Below are 20679 nucleotides of genomic sequence, written 5' to 3' on the forward strand. Positions count from 1 at the left end.
GATTGAAAAGAGGAGTTTAACTTTATTGAGTAGAATTTCGATAAATTATTTGCGTATGAGATAGATTCTGTTAAAAAAAAACCCCTCAAAGTATGTTATTGGATAATAGGTTTGTAAAATTGCTTGGAAAGAAGTTCAATGGACACCATATATACTTCTTAAGGCAACAGACACCATACTGTGAGAAGCAACCAGCCGATACCCACCTTAACAAGATGTAGGACCTCCTTTCCCCCGCTATAATTGCAGCAGTCCCACAGGGCATACTTCCCACAAGCATATGATAGTAGTCAAAAGAATTTTGGACCATTCTTCCTGTAGGCATGTAACAAGGTCCTGGCCTGTTGTGAGACAGACATCTCTTCACCTTGTCTGATGTTCAGTAGGGTTGAGATTAGGACTCTGTGGAGGCCAGTCAAGTGTGGTGATGTTCATGTCCACAAACCATGCAGTTACAGCAGCAGTAGCAGCCATATGACACAGTGCATTGTCTTGCTTAGTGGCTATGGAACTGACCATTATCAGTTCCATAGTCACTAAGTAGGAAGCACTGCATTGTACACAATGTTCGATACCTCTTCGTGGCACCACAAACAGAGGTCTGAGGCCAAACCAGGAGCACATTGCCACCTCTGAATTTCATGGTTGGTGTTATGCACACTAGTAAATGATGTTCACTGGGCATCCACCAACAACCATACCCATCCATCTGTTTGATAGAGGGTATAGCATGATTTGTTGCTCCATAATATGGCTTACCACTATGCATGCTCTTTGCACTATTGAAGACAATGCTGCATATTGGTTCGGATAATGTGGGGATATGCATATTGCAGTCCTATGGAAACTCATAATGTAAGTCTTGGTTCTTTTTTGTTTTTATGCAGATTCATGTTCCAGTCGATGCCTGCAACTCCGCATTCAATGTGTGGACCTTTGAGTGGCAGTTTTTACATATGATCCTTCATAGTCGCACTGTACGGCCATGTTCAGTAAGTGTTTCATTGGTTTTTCACTATGTGTAACACATGTAGTTGATTCCCTGCACTTCCATCTCACTGTAGTATCACTGATTACTGACTCGGGATGGCCCAGTTTGTCAACTATTTGCTGAACAGATAGGCCTTCAACATGGCATCATCCTATCACAATGCCTCCTTCACATTTCAAATATAGCTTCTGCAGCTGCCAAAAAAAATCTGTGTACTTTTTTTTGCACAAGATGCTACTTCACAACTACTAACTATACAAAGCCCAAATCCATCCAGCCATGGAATATTGCTCCCATGTTTGGGGTGGAGCACCAAAATCCACTCTAAGATTGCTCGATTCCATTCAGAAGAGGGCATCCAGCTAATCAATGATCCTTTTCTCACACACATACCCACTTCAGCTCTCTCTCATACACACATTCAGTTTCTTCCTTATGCCTCTTCTACAGATACGTTCATGGACATTGCTCTGCTGAATTGGCCACTTTTATTCTTTTGTTGTCCTCCAAAATCATTAAAGAAAAACCACTGCTAACGAACATCCTTTTAAAGTCCATCTTGAAACTCACTGAACCAACTTTTCCTCCTCCTCCTCCTCCATCCCATCTACTTCTGTCCTTTGGAACAGTCTTCCCCAAAGATTACAACCCTCAGCTATGCTGTTCAAGCAAAATGTGAACAGATTCCTCCTTTCCTCTCTTCCTCTTGCTCACACACGGCACTAATGTTCTATAGATCTCGTAGCCTTTATGTCTGGATCATATATATATATATATATATATATACACGATCCAGATTGAGAAGGTTGCAACTACTAGGGAGTTGATGGAAGGTGGTTTCCCGTTGTCTTCCTTGCCATAAATATTTATGACTGTAGTTGTGTGTTCGCGGGACTGGTTTGCCTGTTTTAAGGGATGAAAAGCCCAAGTTACCAGGAGGGGAAAAACCACCACCTCTGTATTAGATCAGTTACTCACCTTAGTCAAAAGAGAAAAGATGAAGGTTCCTCATGTCATGGATGGGAATCGAACCCAGGTCTTTCTGACCAAAGGGCTTTGTCTATACCATAGGTTCCCAAACTTCTTCAGGCCACCGCCCACTTTGCAAGACATAAATTTTGTAACGCCTCCCATTATAACAGTTTTCCGCGTTCAAGCCATTTGATATTTTTGATGTAAATAGCAACTAATGATACATTACTGCTTATGCCATTAAATTTTTAAAAAGAAGTGGCCAATATGTGCTTCATCTTGAACACGGTTATTGCTATACCGATTTTGGTGAAATGTTGCCCATGTGTAAAGATTGTAAAATGTATGCTCGAATAACATTATGCACAGTTTCATGCAATGGTTTAAATATGAAAATGTGGAATACAATTAAGAGATTGCATTGCATTAGTAAGAATCTTATTGTAATAATTAAAACACCATTAAATATATTACAAAATTGTTTATTTCTAACTTATAAAGTTAAAATACAAAGCAAAAATAACAAATTAATGTGAAGTTTCATACAATGGTTTAAATATGAAAATTCGGAATACATATTAAGAGATTGCGTTACATTAGTAAGAATCTTATTGTAATAATTAAAACACCATCAAATGTATTAGATGGTTTATTTCGAACTTACAAAGTAAAAATACAAAGAAAAAATAACAAATTAATGTGAAGGATGAGCCTGGTGCATTTTTAAAAGTTTGTTAATATGGTTCAACTTTCGTTAAAAACAGTCGGAAATCACCACGCTCAGTTATATGCAATTGGTTCTTTTTCTTAGATAGTAAATTCACTACAGCACTAAACCCACGCTCAGCCAAATAAGAAGATGGAAATGCAATTAAAAATTTCTGCACTATTTCCCATAATCCAGGATACAGTGTTGGTATTGATTTTTGAAGCCAGAACTCTTGGTATCCAGTTTTGAATTTTATTTTTAGTTCTTCATTTGTTGTGAGTTCCACTTCTAAATTTGATGATCCTGCTGTGCTTACATGTGAGAAAGGATCTAGAACCCAGTTTGGTATATTTATGTTTAGAATGTCCTTGAATCGCTCATTGAAATCAGCATGGAGAACCTCCAAGTGTTGGCAGTATGTAAGTAAATCTTCCTTTTTGAGAGACACTGCTGATAAATTTGAAAAGTGGCTATATTCCCCTCGGCCCATATTCCGCTTGAACAGAAGAAGTTTCCCTACAAAAGCAGCAATAACGTTTTTTGTTTTAATTAAATTCAATTCATCACCTTGTAGTTGTAGATTGACTTTATTAAATATTTTATAGAGGTCTGTCAAATAAGCTATGTCATTTTTGGATGTAATCAGGTTGTCCCGCAATCCGTTGTCTCTGTTTTCTAGGAACTCGAGTACTGAATCAAACAAATTGTAAAATCAATTCAGACAGATACCTTTTGAAAGCCAGCGAACTTCTGTGTGAAGCAGCAAACGATTGAAATCTTCATTGTTTTCTGCACAAAGTTGGCTAAACAATCTGTCACTCAATGAATTGCTTCTAATCTTGTTGACTACTCTAATAACGTATTGGAGTGACGTGTGCAGGCGTTCACTTAAATTTTTCGCAACCAAATGGTGACGATGAAGAACACAATATATAGCAAGTTCATTTGGTACTGCTTGTTTCAAATGTGCTATGAAACCCTTGTGGCACCCTGTCATTGCTGGAGCACCATCGGTAGCAGCAGACAAAATATTACGAATAGGAATGTCTTTCTCTTGAAAAAAACTTATTCATGATATTAAACATAGATTCTCCCTTTGTATCCACTTCCAAGTTTTTAGGAAATAATAATTCTTGACAAACTTTTTCTTTTTTTTTATGAATCGTACATATGATAAAAGTAGTGGTTCATTATTTGGGAGAGTTGATTCATCGAGTTGAATGGAAAATTGGCATGTCTTCAAATAATTGCACAATGATTTTTCAACATCTTCAGCCATTTCATCGATTCTTCTTTGCACTGAATTATTGCTCAAAGGAATTTTCCTGATGATATCTGACACTGGCTTATGAAACACAGTGTTTATTACTTCTTTTACTGCCAGCAAAATTAATTCCTCACCAATTGTGTGTGGTTTTCCTGCTTTTGCGATTAATAATGAAATATTATAAGAAGCTTGTAATCCGTCATTATCTTGTTTAGTGGACGACGTAAAAAGGTTTGATATAGTTAGACGTTTAAAATATTTTTCTTCTAGTACTTGAAAATAGGACAAATCTTTATCCTTTTTGTCAGCATGCATTTTAGTCGAATGCTCTTGTAGCCTAGAAGGCTTCATTGCTTAATTTGAAAACACTTTTTTGGCAAATCAAGCATATGGGTAATAATTGGTTTGTAGGAGACTGAATAAAACCATATTTCAAATACTCAATACTGTACTGTCGACATTTCTTCTTATGTTCAGACATAATGAAGTAATAAAATTTGCAAAAATATTCAAAATAAAAGATTTAATTTACACTTTGTATGACTCCGCTTATCTATCACACTTTCAACTGATGATTGTTGGCAAAGCACACAAAAAATAATGAAACTTATTCCTAAACCACTGCTATTTATAGATTTGAAATCTAGCCTGAATCGACTTGCATGCATTGACTTGTTTGCGATACCATCGTACTTGTGCTTTGAACAAATCACTGCAAGCACCCATATTCCTGTCAAAACATGCTCAATTCAGTGAATTACCTACGTAATAGTTGACTGACATACTACTAGTTAAGACTCGTCTACTGCGTGGATAGACTAAAGCCTGTATGGCATGATCAATTTTTACAATAGCAAAAAATTAATACATTTTTTAAGTATATAAAAAATAGAAGTTAAAATATCCCGTATGACACGTTCAATTTTTTATTTTGCACGCAAGCACATTTTGTTCATCCCACCACAATATTGTCCGAATAATTATAAATAATAATTAATAAATAAAATAATTACACAAGATATAAACAACAAACCTACAAAACATAACCACAGAAAACAGTATAATAAGTTTTGAATAATATTTGCTTTGTTTTTTTCCTCTAGTTAGCAATATAAGTTAGTACTAACTAGGCTAACTAAAATTTACGATTTTATTTCTTTCTTGCCATTATTATTTTTACTCGTAATATTAAATTATATAAAATTGGGTTTATTTTTGTACAAATCAATTAGAAAAGTGGTTTTATATATTTTATATATATTTTGAAATGAAATATAACAAATATATTTGCTACTGTAAACATAACCTATTATATACACACATATATACATGCTCTATTTTCTCATTGACATAGAAAATTGACATCTATTTCTATCTGACATGGTAAATTTTCAAATGATTAAATAATTGAAATAGAAAATTGATAAAAAAATTGATCGTGTAAGATGGGCATAAGATGAATTAAAATGCAATATTTAAATTTTAAATGATTATCTAATTGCAAAATCGCGAAAATAATTAATTTTTAAATATATATTATTAATTTCTTCTATAAAGAGCCACCAGCCCCTAGACCACCTGAACGCCCCCAAATACTTCTGCTCCCAGCATAGTCCCCCTAGAAGGCTTCAGCCCACTGCCCACTTTGGGAACCTATGGTCAATACTGACTGAGCTACAGAGGCTCAATATCCATATATATATAAAATTTCTGTCAGTTCCCTTCTCATAGCCATTTCACTCAGACACAATTGTACAGACTTGGGTGCATCATATTCCTCCAATTACGCTACAAACACATGACTCATTATATGGCACAATGCACCTCGTCCATGGGAGTGTCAGTTGACTTCTTTCCAAGCAGTGTATATAGTGATATTCTTGAACTTCAAAAAGACATTTGATAAAATATTGGCATGGCATGTTGATGCTCCACAAGGTCAGGATGGATAAGATCAACTGAATGATAACAGCAGGTTGTATATTGGGGAGATGTCAGTAAATGAAAGTAACCAGCAGGATTCCATTCTTGGCCCTTACAGTTTAACTTATATATCAATGATATATAAGCACCTCTAGAATTATTGTACATTTCACCCTTCGATTGAAAAATAACTGAGTTTGATTCTCTTCTTGACATAAAGAATCTTTATATGGGATTTTTCAGTCGAAAGGGATTTAGCGGAATTCATATGGAAGTAGCAGGGTTTTTATTATTATTATTATTATTCAGGCCTCCATGCATGGAGTCAAAAGACTCATCGTGGGAGGTCCTTCCTAAGAACATGAAGTCTGTCAAGACTCATCGAGGGGAGGCCCCCCCCCCCCCTAAGAAACACAAAGTCTATCATACCACTCCTTAAACTCGTTGACCGTTCTCTCTCTCACCACTATCGGGCAATGCATTCCACGGTTCAACCACTCCTCACCCTCTTGCTCACGGTTTCCTTTCGTAACCTCCAGGGATGGCCTCTTGTCATCACTCCTTCCTGCTGTTCAACCAAGCGAAAGAACTCCCCAGTGTCAACCCTCTCTTTCCTGTAACCACCTCTCAACAGTTTAAAAGTCTCAATCATATCACCTCTCCTTCTTCTATCCACCGAACTCTGCAGTCCACATTCCCTCAGCCGATCCTCATAACTAACATTGTACAGTCCTGAAACCATCTTTGACATCCGTCTTTATATCCTTTCCACAGCTAATTTATCCCCTTCAAATCCTGGGGACCAAATCTGAGAACAATAGTCAAAGTGCGGTCTGATCAGAGACCTATACAACGGAATGATAACCCTCTTATCTCTGCAGGTCAGTGTCCTTCTCATAATTGCAGCAATCCTCTGTGTTACCTTCACCACCTTTGCAATATATCCTATAAATTTCAGGTTTCTATCAATCATCAACCAAAGATCTCTTGTATCCCCTACTTCCTCCATTATAACTCCTCCCATAGAGTATGCAGCGTCCCATCGATGTTTCCAAAACCTCAAGACCTTACATTTTGCTCCATTAAACCGACATCCCCCATTCATTTGCCCATCTATCTAGCTTATTCAAATCCTCTTGCAGGGCTACCACATCTGCACTATTACTAATAATCCTTCCCAGCTTCGCATCATCCGCAAACAACTGAATATCTCCTTGCAGTCCACTAGCAATGTCATTGATATAAAGGTTAAACAATATAGGTCCTAGTACTGAGCCCTGTGGGACCCCACTTGTAACCCTCTGCCTCCTTGAAACTGTTCCACCATACACAACTCTCTGATACCTATCGGACAGCCAATCCTTAATCCAGTTGACCAATCTGACATCCAGACCCATGTGCTGCAACTTAAATATCAGCTTATCATGTGGCACCCTGTCAAATGCCTTTGCTAAGTCTAAGAAAATTGCAGTATATGCCTTTCCCTCATCTAATGTTCTTGTAACTTTATTATAAAAGGCTAGCATATTGCTAAAACAAGAGTGCCCTTCCCCAAATCTATGTTGACTCTCACAGATAACATTACCCTCATCTGCCAATGCTGTATATGGTCCCTCACTACTTTCTCCAAGATCTTAACAGCTACTGATGACACACAAACTGGTCTATAATGAGACACTTCCAGTCTGCTACCGCCCTTATGCAATGGCACTATCTTACTTTCCTTCCATTTCCTGGACACCTTTGCCGAAGCCAGACTTTCATTGAAAAGCCAGGTTAAAGGCACTGTCAGTTCCCTAGCACATTCTCTCAAAACTCGTGGTGAAATACCATCCAGTCCAAAAGCTTTACTGACATCCAGAGTACTCAGTATCTGAAACACACTCTCCTCCTGTACCTCTAAACCTCGAACCGGACTTATCCTTCTAGCATTAAAACTGACGTCTCTAGGATGAAATACTCCAATAAAGTGTTCATTGGACAATTCCACTATGTCCTCTGCATCAGTCACTCTATTTCCATTTTAATCCCACAATATCATTCTTCCACAGTCATTTCTCCTTCTCCTGGCCACATATTTAAAAAATTCTTTAGGATTTTCTTTGGATCTTAGGGCCAATCTCCTCTTATATTCCAGTTTTGCTTTCCTTACCACACTAGTCACTCTTCTGGCCTGTGTCTTATATTCTTCATGCATCTTCTCTTCACCTGTCTCCTTATATCTCTTCCATAGCCTCTTTTTCGCATGCAATTCCTGTTTAATATTGTACCTCCTGTACCTCTAAACCTCGAACCAGACTTATCCTTCTAGCATTAAAACTGACGTCTCTAGGATGAAATACTCCAATAAAGTGTTCATTGGACAATTCCACTATGTCCTCTGCATCAGTCACTCTATTTCCATTTTAATCCCACAATATCATTCTTCCACAGTCATTTCTCCTTCTCCTGGCCACATATTTAAAAAATTCTTTAGGATTTTCTTTGGATCTTAGGGCCAATCTCCTCTTATATTCCAGTTTCGCTTTCCTTACCACACTAGTCACTCTTCTGGCCTGTGTCTTATATTCTTCATGCATCTTCTCTTCACCTGTCTCCTTATATCTCTTCCATAGCCTCTTTTTCGCATGCAATTCCTGTTTAATATTGTTTGGCATCGAGTTTACTCCAAATTGTATTCTCTTCTTCACTCGTGGTATACAATTTATCATTGCTGCTAATGAATATTCTTTCACAATTTCCCACACACTAATGATATGCCGGCTTTCCAATTCCTCCCTCCATGAAACTTCCCAAAGTTGACGTCTAAGACTATTATAATCACCTGCTTTATAATTCCACATAAATTCCCGTCTCTTTGATACTCCTGCATGTCTATTCATTTTCCAAGTCAAAACCATATGGGCACTCTCTCCAACTGGTGGGAGAGATGTCATCTCAGTTATTATCAACTCTACTGATGCTATAACCAAATCCCAAACTCTTGAACCTCTTGTTCCCTCTGTTACATGTTGCCTAAGACATTTGTCCCTCAAGAATTCTAGAAATTCCATTCTCCTATTCCTACATGCATCTTCCTCTCTCCAATTTATACTACTGTAATTAAAATCTCCCATAACAATCATTCTTCTTGCACTTGCAAAACTTAGTCTCTAAACATCTCTTGGTCCCCATCCTCTGTGCTCTTGGGTCTGTAGCAACACCCCACTAAATATCCTGTCTTGCCTACCTCACACCATACGCTCTCAAAATCATATGTCTCACTTCCTTCCAAAGCCTCCACTCTTAGAGGACATAGGTCATCACTTATCATAAGCACTACCCCACCACACTTACCCCTCCTATCCTGATGAAAAATGCTATACCCAGCGACTTCTTATATCTCCTTCTGTCAACCATGTCTCAGTGATCCCAATAATTTTTGCCTAGGCTGATACTATATGCGCCACCAATTACTCTCCCTTATTCTGGATACTCCTGGCATTAGTATAAAGGCATTATAAATGCCATTGTTTCTATACCCAGCATTATCCCTTCTAGACTCCACTGGGCTCAGTGTTACCTGACATCGTCTCCCTTCTCCCAAGTATCCATTCCCACAAGAGGCCACCCCTGCTATCATCCTCCCTGGGACACACTGACTCGTTCAGAACAGCAATCTCTCCAGATGCTTACGTCCTTCCTCATTCAAATATAAGTGGTCTCTCGCATACAATTCCTCTCTTTCCTCAAACGCACTCCAAGCATCCACATATACCAGTCCTGTTTTGTCACACATTCTTGCTATTATGCCATTCAATATCACCGCTCTTCTGTTCAGCTCATCATTATCATACCTAGGCAACACGCACACTGTTTTTTCTCTCTCTGTCTTCTTCCATACAGCCTCAAGCAAAAATCTCATATCTCTCACTGCCCGACTTACATTACCACTCAAGTCATTTGTTCTTACCATCACAATCATCTCATCCATCCTTTCACCTCTCTTAATTGCCATAGCCACCCTTTCTATTGTCAACTTCTCAGAAACTCAAGTTTTTCATCCTGCATTCAGTACACATCTCTTGCACTCATTGCAAGAGATGTGTACTGTGTATGAATAATGGATATCTTGCAGTGAGTCATCCGATTCAATGAAGGTATTTGTATAATAATTATTTGTGGAATTTTGTTTCAGAAGATGATGTCAACATAGACATGAAGTTCAAAAGGGCATATTTTAAGTTGTGAAGTCTAAACAGCACATTATTGCTATGATATGAAGCACAATGACAAGTTGCTGTAAGGTGTATAAGGCATTAGTCAGACTACACATATACACCTTACAGCAACTTGTCATTGTGCTTCATATCATAGCAATAATGTGCTGTTTAGACTTCACAACTTAAAATATGCCCTTTTGAACTTCATGCCATAGCCAGCTGGTTTCCATTGTGATGTGGAAATTTTGTAGAGGGTACAGAAATAAGTGACGAAACATATCAGGAATCTAGAATGTTGGTTATAGGAAGAGGCTGGGGAAAAATATATAAATTATAGCATATAATTTTTAGTGTTGTATAATATATTTCTGTTAAGATATTGCAATATTAACTATAGTTTAAAATAGTGACAAAAATGCACAAGAAACGTAACGGTCAGAAGAGCAGTGAACTTGAGAATAAGAATGCTTGCTCCACTAAGGAGTATATCGAGGAGGTTATTGAAAATAACCTTCAAAATAGCAAAGTTAAAGCAGATTATTAGAGAGATGATGTGGGAATTACAGAAAGTTGAGGGGCAATTAAATAAACACAGTAAAGAAAAGAAAATTAAGCAGCAGAATAAGAAACAACAAAAGCACGGAATCAGGTAAGTTAGTAAGTTATAAAAATCAGGGTAACATTGATTGTAAAAAGAAGGATATTATTTGGTAACTAGTAATAAGTTCAATATGAAAGGGTTGTTGGAAGAAGTGAGAATGAAGAATGAGAAAGTAAAAATTATAAGTACAGGGTGTTCGGGATAAATTTGACAGTTTCGTAAGGAAAAAGAAAATCTTCTTTGTATCTATTAAATTTAATGAATTGACAAAACAACATCACAGGCAGAGTTAATTACAATACTATCAACAAGATTTACTCAAAATAACCACCATTAGTATCGATCACAGCTTCAATTCTGCTTCGGAACCTCGAACAAGCTGATGCTACAGTCTCCCTGGGAAGGGCCGCAAAAACTGTTTTAATTTTATCCATTAACTGGGCTTTTGTATTACTGGAAGTGCGATTGGTGTCTTTTTCAACTGCGCCCCATACAAAATAATCCATGGGGTTAAGGTCTGGGGAGTTTGGAGGCCAAACATTTGGACTGGTGAAGTCGTAGAAATTTTCAGACAACCATTTTTGACTTTTCCCAGAGGTGTGGCAAGGGGCCGAATCCTGCTGCCATACATACGGCCTACCATTGGCTACCCTTGTTATCCAGGGCTTGACTACAGTTAGCAACTCCACGAACAAAGCCCGAATTCCAATGCCAGGGTTCTTCAACACCTGTTCCTGCAGATTTGCGAGGAATTCTGCTGTACGAACGCAATCAGATCGTCTGCTAGGGATCTTTCTTCTTGCTACATCCTCGTAGTCACCATTGCAAGTCTCTAGTTCATGCCTGATTGTTTTTACTGTATTCAGGGAGCATTGGGCAGCAGTTGTAATATCCTTATTTTGATGGCGGGCACGAATCATCATGATACAAGTTATTCTCTTCCATGATTCAGGTGGGTTCCAGCTATCCATCCTTTCTGACATCTTGTATATGAATGAAGAAGGGTCCAAACTTTTAAATGAAGAGAAGTGTGTGTTAATACATGTAACTTACGGAAAAATATAATTAATTATAAATATGTCAAATTTATCCCGAACACCCTGTATATTACCTTGATATGATAAAAATGAATTAAGGAGGGCTGTGATGGCAAACAGTTTAATGCGTAAACTGTGTAGAAGGAATGTAGGAAAATTTCTGGATGCGTGAAGTGACTTTGAGGGAAGATTGAATTTGTATAAAAGGGGCGACCTACACATGAATGTGTTTGGAGCCAGGAGTCTTGAAAAACTAATAACTGACATGAGACTTATGAAGAGAGAACGATTTCAACTTTATGTTTGTCCAGTTCGGACCCATCAAAAATGTGCAAAGACGTCTGCATATATAAGGCACTAGAGAAGAAAAGAGATCTGCAAGCTGTCCAACTGTGTCATGCCGACTACAGACAAGAGTATACAAAAGAACGTGCAGGTAGCTTATTATGTCTGTACACAAATGCTAGGAGTATCAGAAAATAAAGTAGAGTTTGCTGCCTTAGTCAATATATTGGAACCTCATATTGTAGGCATTAGTTCTGACTATCAGAATCAGGCATACTTGTATTGTGTGTAAAGAGTACAGTATTTTTAGGAAGCAGAGGAAGGGGGGGGTGCTGCTAATGATATCGGATGACTTGAATCCAGTTAATGTTGAGGCATATGAGTGTAATACTGGCAACAGTTTTTCATATGGTAGTGAGTTTGTACCTATCTTGTGTGAGGTGGAATCCAAGAATATCAAATACATAGGTGGGTGTTGTTACAGACCTAATGGTTCAGTTTCTAGCGATGAAGGAATGCATCCCCAAATAAATATGATGGGCATGAAAAGAGTAACATAATGGATGACTTTAATTATCCAAACACTGATTGGATAGCTGTGAAATTGCATGAGAAGAATGAAACTGAATTTATTTAGCTGTTGCGAGACAACTTCCTCAAGCAGCATGTGACAGAAGGAACTTGTAGTCAAAGAGTATTAGATTTGATTATAGTGTTAGAGGGTGTTTCAGTTAAAAACTTAGCTAGTCTGTCCCTGAGTGGTTACAGTGATCATGTGGTATTCACTTAGGAAGTGGCAAAGTTTATGAATGTTACATTCAGAAAAAGTGACATGCTGAACTACAAAGCAGGATATTGTGACCCACAGAGGAGTATATTGAGTTCAGCATAATGGTATTATTGGTTGCTGGATAGGAAGAATATCAACAGTATGTAACAGGAATAGTCAATCTATGGCACATGTATCAAAGTGGTGCATTGGACTCCAGTGTTAATAATAAAAAAGTAAACCTATTTATGCAAAAATTATTAACCAATAACCAATTTGTAGGGAAAAAAAAGTAAAACTTTGTAATTATTTTTAGTCATTTTGTTGTTTTGTGCACATTCACTTGTTTGATCCTGAGGCATCAAGCATTAGCAACTAAGGTGCATCACAGGTTTTTGTCAGTCAGTATACAGTTGATACCCGTACGCTACAGAGTTGTGCTTTGTTCGTCCTTTGTGAACATTTGCAGTTTTGTACTGTTTCAAAATTAAGCCTTGTTTTTACATTCAGTTATCCATCCTATTGCAAAAGAAAAACGGAAGGTGATAGTAAGTGTGAATTCAATGAACAGTGGGAAAATGAGTTTTTATTTATAGCAAATCCATCAAGAAAACTGATGTGCATTGTTTGTGAAAACGCTTTCTCAGATAATAAAAGACATAACCTGAGCAACTGAAAGACCTTGTCCATACTTGTACTTTCTTTTCTTGACCTTTGTATGAATCTGCTGACATATGTGATGTAGCCATATTAAGCATTTTTATAATAATTTTAATGTTTTTGAAGAACTTATTGGTCTTGAATTGCTTCATGGAAAAACAAGAGGATCAAACATATTTGAGAGAGTAAGATCATGCCTAGAAAATCTACAAGTATATTATAGTAAATACAAGTAAATATACCATGTCTACATTAAATATGTCTATATTAACATATTTTTACAGGAAGTTTTTAAGGGTACAAGAGTTGTATGGCACATTTGAACTCGTATGTGAAAAAATTGGCACATGGAACGTAAAAGATTGGCCATCCCTGGTGTATAGGAAGCATTTAAAAAATACTCTCAGGACACATATCAGAATGTGTCCTGAGAGTTCAAAGAATAACTAGGGTAGGAGTCAAATGGATGTGTAATCTTATCAAGCAAAATATTTGTAAGAAAAGGGTGATGTGGAAGGAATACTGTGTGCACAAGGATGATGTCCATAACAAAAACTATAAGCAGCAGGCCAGAAGATACAGTGGACAGAGTCAGAGGAGAGTATTAAAAATGATATCAGGATTGCAGAATACTGATTAAGAAGACAGAATGAGAATTTGTAAACTGCAGACAGTAGTAAACAGGAGAAAGAGGGATGATATGATTGAGACTTATAAACAATTTCTCTACAAAGGGAGGTTAATCAGGGAAACTTAAATAAAAGTAATGATGCTTATAGGATATTACAGTCAACTTAACTCTTGAATTCCACTTTGTGAGCAGGAGAAGATGCTTTAAAAATAAAGGGGGTCTGCTGCTCTTTATATGCAAAAAAGACTTCTTATTTACTTCCTTCATCACATGATGAAGGGATCATACAGGATTTCAGTTGATGGAATTTTTCATTTTATAGAGGGTGGGGAAAGGACAAGAGGGCATTCTTGGAAGCTGAGAATGAATGCCACTAAGAAGGGGGGGGGGAAACAAGAGGAGGGGGGCTAGATTTTCCTTTCATAGGGTGGCGCGTGATTGAAATGGATTGCCATTGGATGTTCTGCGTGCAAGCAGTGTGAATGAATTCAAGAACAAGTATGATAGCTGGTGCGTGTGGTACGTGGCCTCCCTCGACGAGTCCCTAACTCCCTGGGGGTCTCTCTTAATAACAATAATAATGGGTAGAAAACGTGATATTGCTAAGCATTTTTAAATTGATGAGGGGATTTTGCATGATTAATATGAGTATGAACAGTGGGCGAAAACGAGAAACACGATTATTCAATTTCCTGGAAATTGAATAATCATGTGATGAAGAAGGAAGTGAATAAGAAGTATTTTTTTTTGCATATAAAGAGTAGTAGATGACTGAAATAAATTGCCAGAATGTTCCAAAAATTAGTGTGTGAATGAGTGCAAAATTCAATATAAGGGATATGTTGCTGGAAGAATTAGACCTCCTATGATGAATTTGTTGATTCTGTGGATGTCTGTTATGGTGATAATAAATTAATGTCGTTAATAATGTGAATTCTGGTGGTATAAAATATAAGATATCCCAACACTTCTGCAAATCTACATCAGTAATTCTTAATCTCTACTTTATTTTTAAAGCATCTTCTGCTCACAATATGGAATTCAAGAGTTCGTTTCTCTGTTAATATCCTATAAGCATCAGTACTTTTAATTCAACTTCTCTGATTAACCTCCCAATGGATTTGCTGACTCTTTCCATTTATCCTCTTTTTCTATACTTCCAGATTCTTATCTTCCACATCAATCATCATCATCATCCATCATCAATCGAATCTAACGTACTGTGACCATGGACATTTGGAAAGGGAAATCCTGATGGTCTTGCATTACTTTTGCTTCAGCTGTAGCAAGATGAGCAGACCTAGATGGCCCAGTTGGGATCAATAAGCTAGTAGGCTTGTCTGCAAGGCAGTGGTGTTGCAGTAAGTTTTCCTTCTCTGTGGCCCAGGCCCAAGCTTGTCACAGTGCTAGTATAGCATGAATCCAAAGGCAACCTAACCCTGGCATTCCACTTCTGAGCTTGCCAGATAGCATTTCTCCATGTGTATGGTTCTGTGATTGGTGGGGATCACTGGGACTGAACCTGAATCCTTCATCTTCAAATTTTCCAGAACCTTCACAAGGCTCTAACCAAGTACAAATACCTTAGATATATAAGTTATTAACAGAAATAAGAAACAAAAAACATCTGACACATATACAAATATAGTGTTTCTTATCATCTATGCAACAGGCAGAAAGCTAATAGGAAAATTTCACCCTTCTTTATTCAAATACGTTTAAAATTATTGGTACATTTAAAATTATTGGCAGGATCTCTGAAAATAGTTTTTAAAAAAAAATATTTCAATGTGTCAGCTATGAGGAAGCATAAAGATAGGCTCTTCCAAAACAATCCTATGTGGAGACTAGGATTTTTTTGGAAGGATGTTTTTTCCTCTATGTTGGGAAGCTCAATATTACACACATCCAGGGGCAAATGCTGGTCTTGAAATTCACACTTGCTTTTGTTATCATTCAGAGAGGTGTGATTGAAATCTGATTTTCGGAATAATGAATTACGGGTAACCCTTGTATAACGCGGATCTTAGGTTCCATAGAAATGCCGCATTATATAAATCACATTATGCATGACTCAGATCACATACAAAAAGTATGGCTATGTTCCGAAATCTGTATTTAAAAAAAATATATATATAAACAGCAATGACATATCCAACAAAAATATATTTTTTATTTAATTCAGGTAATTCATGTAAGTTAAGAAAACATATAACCTATGACACAAATACATAGTATAAAAATTACAAATTGTAATTAAGCTTCATTGCACTTAATGCATAAATGTTTTAGGCAAAATAAAAATAAGTCATTATCATCAAATTCCTGACATGTACCCTCAAGGGGTGTACAAGATACGATAGTACTACATGAAAAATTTACATCATTACTAACTTCCTATCTACAATTTTCCTCCAAATTAGTCTGTTACTTGTCAAGACTCCAACATTATCAGATCTTATATTTCTATCGTCTAAGGCACTTTGTACTATATCAATCCACTATTATCTTGGTATTCCTCTGGGTCGTTTTCCTGCCAACCTGGCAGAGAACACTTGTTTTGCTAATCTTTTCTTGCCCATTCTGTTTAAGTGACCATACCACCTGAGATTAGCTCTGCTAACGCATTCCTGGATGCTGACAATGTCTAGTTCTTTCTAATATCCACGTTTTTAATATGATATTGCCATTGATGCCATCTGTTCACGCCTCTAATCTTTCTCAGGACTCTCGTATCTCGGTCTCTAGTCTTTGATCAAGTGTTTTACTTCTGACCGACCTCTCAGATCCATAAGTTAAAACTGGTTTGAACACTGTCTTGTATTCAGCTAATTTAGTGTTCCGACTAATTTCTCTCTTATTCCACATGAATTTATTCAATTGACTGCCTACCATATCAACTCTGTTGATTCTGTTGTCTATTTCCATATTTAATTTACCATCTTCACTAAAAATCATGCTTAAGTAACTGAAATGTTTTAATTGTTCCACAGGTACTCCATTCACAACACATTTGATATTTTCAATGATTCTACCTATTTTCATTGTCTTTGTCTTTTTATTGCTGACCTTCATACCATATCTATTACAAAAAAAAAAAAAAAATCATCTAACGCCTTTTTATTCCCCTATATGAGAAGTAGGCAAGGCCATTTAGCACTATCTAACTTTTGGAGACTGAGTGGGCAGTTCAATCTCCACTGGTACCAATCAGAGATAGATGGCCCAAGGCTATCACTAATTAAGCGGTACGCAGTGAAGAGACACGGCTCAAATGTGCCGCCATCTCGTGGTCCCTGACCCTAACACAATATATTTAATGTCTGAAATAATGTGGGTTCTACGGTCGATTTTCTTGAGTTTACGGGACGAAAAAACCGAGTTTCTGGGAGGAAAAACCTGCTTGCCCGTGCCAGAGATCGATTAACTCGGGAACCGGTCGAAAAAAGGCTTAGAAAAATTTCCTCTAGTCGCCGACTAGACTCAAAACCAAGTCTTCCTTCGTGCGGCCAAGCGCCATGGTGTGTAAACGCCACATCCACTGAGCTACACAGGCTCATATCTATTACAACAGTTATTCAATTTAGTCAAGGAATCTTGCGGACTCCTAGCGAATTTATTTAAGAGTATAACATCATCCGCATAAAGCAAAGAGAATACATTAACATCTCCAATTCTGATATCATGTTTAATACCACTTTCCTTCATTATGTGATCCATATAGATAATGAATAACAGAGGGGATAATGTACATCCTTGTCTCACAGCAGATTTAACATTAAACCATCTCCCTGTACTTCTTTCAATTCTAACTGCTGACTTGCAACTCAAATAAAGACTAAGTCTTGCTTGATATAATACCCCATTGACACCATATAACTGTAGCATATTGAATAGCTTCTCTCTTCGCACCTTGTCATATGCCTTTTCCAGATCGACAAAACTTAAATACAAATCTTTGTTATATTCCCATGCTTTCTCAACTATTTGTTGTAAAGTGAAGATCTGATCCTGACAACCGCTGTTTGGCCTGAATCCAGCTTGTTCTTCACCAAGCCTTTATTGCACAATTCTTCTCAACCGTTTCTAAAGTATTCTGACATAAATCTTGCCAGGAACACTCAGTAGGTAAATATCTCTGTAATTCTCACATTCAGTTATATTTTCCTTTTTATATATGGGTACTATGAGGGCTCTACTCCAATCATCGGGAATTCGTCCCTTTGTACACGCCTTCTGAACTATACAGTGTAGCCACCGTAAGACTTTTATACCACCATACTTCAGCATCTCTGGTCGAATATCATCTACTCCTGCTGCCTTTCCTCATTTAGAGCCTCTGATGGCTGTTTCTACTTGTAGCATGGATATGTACTCCTGACTGTATGCCAATGGAGTGTTTATTACCACAGTGCTATCACTGCTTATTTCATTTAGCAATTTTCAAAATAATTACTCCATACTTGAAGGAAATCTTTTCTACTATTTTCATGTAAACTTTATCATCTCTCACTTTTTTTACAGCACTCTTTCTTCCTTTTCTAAGCTTCAACAACCTCCAGAATATTTTGCCACCTTTTGATATTTATTTTCTGTGTTCTTGCCTCCCATTACTTTTGTTTAGCTAGTTTTACACAGTGTTTAGCTTTCTTACATTTGTCTCTGTATTCTCTAAGAGCACAAGCTGACTTATTTGCCAGGAACTTTTGATATGCTTTCTTCTTTTCCTTCACTGCCTCTTTCACTTCCTGTGTCCACCATGGAGTTCTGATTTTTCTATCCTTGCAGACAACCTCACCACATGCCTCTCTGGTTGAATCAATCAGGGTTTTCTTCAAGGCTTGCCACTGAATCTCCAAGGTTCGGTTCCTGTTTTCAAACTCTTTAATTTTTTTTTTTTCAATAATCTTTGTGTATTTTAGTCTACAGTTCACATCTGAGAGCTGCTGAATGTTTATTCGCTTTAAAACTTTCTTACATGTTGTTCTTTTCAATATGAAATTCAATTTTATCCTGTTAAAGATTAAATAGTGATCACTTCCAATTTCAAATCCTCTGTACACTCTGGTGTCCTGCACCAGGGAGAAAACATCACTATCAACAATAACATAGTCAATGAGATTTTTCTTATTCCTTGCCTCTTCTCTCCATGTGAATTTGTGCACATTTTTCTGTTGGAACATGGTGTTAGTAATAACCAGTCCATGTCCTGAACAGAAATCCAACAGGTATTTGCCATTATTATTAGCTTATGTCTGACAATCATTTCCTACTCTGCTATTTTGATCCCCAAGCTTTTCCTTGTTCATTGTGTCAGTTGCTTTCTCTAAAGCATCAAAAAATTCCTCCACTTCTACCTTAGTAGAACCTTCTGTGGCACCATAGGCACAAATTAGTCTCATTGTCCAATTCCCCATTCTGATATTTGCCCATTTCACTCTTCTTGAGACTGCCTGCCATTCAAGAAGATTCACCTCGTATTTAGTGTTGAATACAATGGCTACTCCTTCTTTTCCTTGATTGTCATTGCCTGAATATAGCATTTTGTATTTATTGCTCAGAAAGATCACACCAGTTTTTGTCTTTTTTGTTTCAGTCACTCCTATTATGTCGATCTGGTACTTATCTAATTCCTCAGCTAGCTCCATTTCTTTGCCATTCTGGCTTCTAATGTTGATAGTACCGATCCTTAACTCTGGTGATATTGAGTTAGATTGTGCTTTCAGATTTGTTCCAGTAGCTGACTTTTCGCTGTTCACCCTGGTTCCCTGGCAAAAACAACGGGGGCCTTGTTTAACTGGGTGACGCCCCATAAACATTAGTTTTGTCATATAATCACCTGATGCGTTACTACAAAACAGTAGAGTAATTCTGTCTTTGGAAATTTGAATCCAGGAGCTGATCTTTCATTTTTCTAAATATAGGTGCATTTTGGTATTTTTTTCCAATATAACCTGGATTCATCAGCATTGAAGATCTTGTCTGCATTATAAATGTTTATAAACATTTTTATAAACGTTGACAGTTTTTTAAATTCAAAGTCCTTACAACAGCTGGATTTTCTCCATTTTTCAATCGATCCATGATTTTAATTTTTTTTTCTTCGAGAGACATATTCTTTTCGATATTCATTTTTTTCCCTTTCGATGTAATTTGTGGCCGTTGCTATAAAAAATAATTTTTTTACGTAAAAAAGCATTACATATTAATTATGTATGTAACTCACCAGAAAATAAAGTGCTCAGCTTGAGATAACACACTTATGATTTTTAATGCGCTTTCCTGACAAAAAATGAAGACAATTTTCAACAATAAACACTTTATACTTTATACAATTGACGTACATGTGTGCTAAAAGGTTGTTTCCCCTAATATAAATTCGCTATTTATAACTACCTGCGTGATATGGGCAGACAAATTTAACGAAGATAAAATTTGATTTTTAAGTCGCACGGTAAAGGTTTACTACGATTTCTAGACTGTTTTTGTCAAAATGCGTTGTGTAAGTATCGCGTTGAACAAGAGTTACTACAATTTGTCGACCGCATTGTATGAGTACCGTGTTATATGAGGGTTACCTGTACTGACCATTTAAAACTATATATTTAGAAATTTATGTACGTTTAATAATA

The 20679-nt window shown here is 36.9% G+C and overlaps 1 protein-coding gene across 1 annotated transcript in view; it reads left to right on the forward strand.

Moving 5' to 3' along the window:
* Ccdc58 (Coiled-coil domain-containing 58) overlaps positions 1 to 20679 on the forward strand; it is an 82019-nt gene that overhangs the window by 572 nt on the left and 60768 nt on the right. The gene's annotated exons all lie outside the window — the stretch shown is intronic.

Source organism: Typopeltis vanoorti, chromosome 19 (assembly GCF_054136105.1).
Source record: "Typopeltis vanoorti isolate ZY-2024b chromosome 19, IOZ_Tvanoo_1.0, whole genome shotgun sequence".
Classification (NCBI taxonomy): Eukaryota; Metazoa; Arthropoda; class Arachnida; order Uropygi; family Thelyphonidae; genus Typopeltis; species Typopeltis vanoorti.